Below are 2,500 nucleotides of genomic sequence, written 5' to 3' on the forward strand. Positions count from 1 at the left end.
GTCTATTGATACCACTTATGAAGTGATTTTTAGGGTTAGGGTTAGGGTTAGGGTTAGGGTTTAGGGTTAGGGTTAGGGTTAGGGTTAGGAATAGGGATGATAACCACGATGACTGATTTGAGGATGACTTATTTGTGAATAACTTTTGATAGGAAGGTCATAGAGACCTGAAACTAAGCTCCGCCCCCACTATTTCAGGCATGGCCTTTCCAACGGTACCACCCACGAGTTCATACGACGTTCCCTTCCTGAGATACGTCACTTTTTTAATTTGAAATAGCTGTATCTCGGGAACCGTAGCTCGTAGAGACATGGGACCAAGACTGGCGCGTTCAGCATCCCCTAATTAGGTCTGACGCCACCCACTCCCGAGTCTCTACGACCTTCGGTTCCCGAGTTACAGGTCAAAACGTCCTCCCCATTGGAAATGAATGGGGTGAAAATTTCACTAAGTGTGGATGCCAAAATGTATGATTCAGAAAGTATTTAGGAGCACGTTAGGGTTAGGGTTAGGGTTAGGGTTAGGGTTAGGGGTTAGGGTTAGGGTTAGGGTTAGGGTTAGGGTTAGGTTTGGGGTTGGGGTTGGGGTTGGGGTTAGGGTTCAGGGGTTGAGGTTTATCAAAGGTGCACTGGCCTACAGACTTGGGTTACCCATGTCTAAAACAGAGGGTTAGGGTTAGGGTTAGGGTTAGGAATAGGGATGATAACCACGATTACATATTTGAGGATTACATATTTGTGAATAACTTTTGATAGGAAGGTCATAGAGACCTGAAACTAAGCTCCGCCCCCACTATTTCAGGCATGGCCTTTCCAACGGTACCACCCACGAGTTTATACGACGTTCCGTTCCTGAGATACGTCACTTTTGTTTTTGGAAATAGCTGTATCTCGGGAACCGTAGCTCGTAGAGACATGGGACCAAGACTGGCGCATTCAGCGCCCCCTAATTAGGTCTGACGCCACCCACTCCCGAGTCTCTACGACCTTCGGTTCCCAAGTTACAGGTCAAAACGTCCTCCCCATTGGAAATGAATGGGGTGAAAATTTCACTAAGTGTGGATTCCAAAATGTATGATTCAGAAAGTATTTAGGAGCACGTTTCAGGCCATTTGGAGTCTCTTGGGTTAGGGTTAGGTCAGGGTTAGGGTTAGGGTTAGGAATAGGGATGATAAGGGTTAGGGTTAGGGTTAGGGTTGGGTTAGGGTTAGGGTTAGGGAATAGGGATGATAACCACGATCACATATTTGAGGATCACATATTTGTGAATAACTTTTGATAGGAAGGTCATAGAGATCTGAAACCAAGCTCCGCCCCCACTATTTCAGGCATGGCCTTTCCAACAGTACCACCCACGAGTTCATACGACGTTCCGTTCCTGAGATACGTCACTTCCTCTTTTTGAAATATCTGTATCTCGGGAACCGTAGCTCGTAGAGACATGGGACCAAGACTGGCGCGTTCAGCGCCCCCTAATTAGGTCTGACGCCACCCACTCCCGAGTCTCTACGACCTTCGGTTCCCGAGTTACAGGTCAAAACGTCCTCCCCATTGGAAATGAATGGGGTGAAAATTGTGGATGTGTGGATGCCAAAATGTATGATTCAGAAAGTATTTCGGAGCACGTTTCAGGCCATTTGGAGTCTATTGATACCACTTATGAAGTGAAGTTTTTTTTTGGAAAAATCTCGACACCTAGGGTTAGGGTTAGGGTTAGGGTTAGGGTTAGGGTTAAGGGATAAGTGCCAGTTAGGGTTAGGGTTAGGGTTAGGGTTAGGGTTAGGAATAGGGATGATAACCACGATAACATATTTGAGGATCACATATTTGTGAATAACTTTTGATAGCAAGGTCATAGAGATCTGAAACCAAGCTCCGCCCCCACTATTTCAGGCATGGCCTTTCCAACGGTACCACCCACGAGTTCATACGACATTCCGTTCCTGAGATACATCACTTTTTATTTTTGAAATATCTGTATCTCGGGAACCGTAGCTCGTAGAGACATGGGACCAAGACTGACGCGTTCAGCACCCCCTAATTAGGTCTGACGCCACCCACTCCCGAGTCTCTACGACCTTCGGTTCCCGAGTTACAGGTCAAAACGTCCTCCCCATTGGAAATGAATGGGGTGAAAATTGTGGATGTGTGGATGCCAAAATGTATGATTCAGAAAGTATTTCGGAGCACGTTTCAGGCCATTTGGAGTCTATTGATACCACTTATGAAGTGAAGTTTTTTTTTGGAAAAATCTCGACACCTAGGGTTAGGGTTAGGGTTAGGGTTAGGGTTAAGGGATAAGTGCCAGTTAGGGTTAGGGTTAGGGTTAGGGTTAGGGTTAGGGTTAGGGTTAGGGTTAGGGTTAGGGGGTTAGGGTTAGGGTTAGGGTTAGGGTTAGGGTTAGGGTTAGGGTTAGGGTTAGGGTTAGGGGTTAGGGTTAGGGTTAGGGTTAGGGTTAGGGTTAGGTTTGGGGTTGGGGTTAGGGTTCAGGGGTTGAGGT

This window comes from Scomber scombrus, chromosome 22 (assembly GCF_963691925.1).
Source record: "Scomber scombrus chromosome 22, fScoSco1.1, whole genome shotgun sequence".
Classification (NCBI taxonomy): Eukaryota; Metazoa; Chordata; class Actinopteri; order Scombriformes; family Scombridae; genus Scomber; species Scomber scombrus.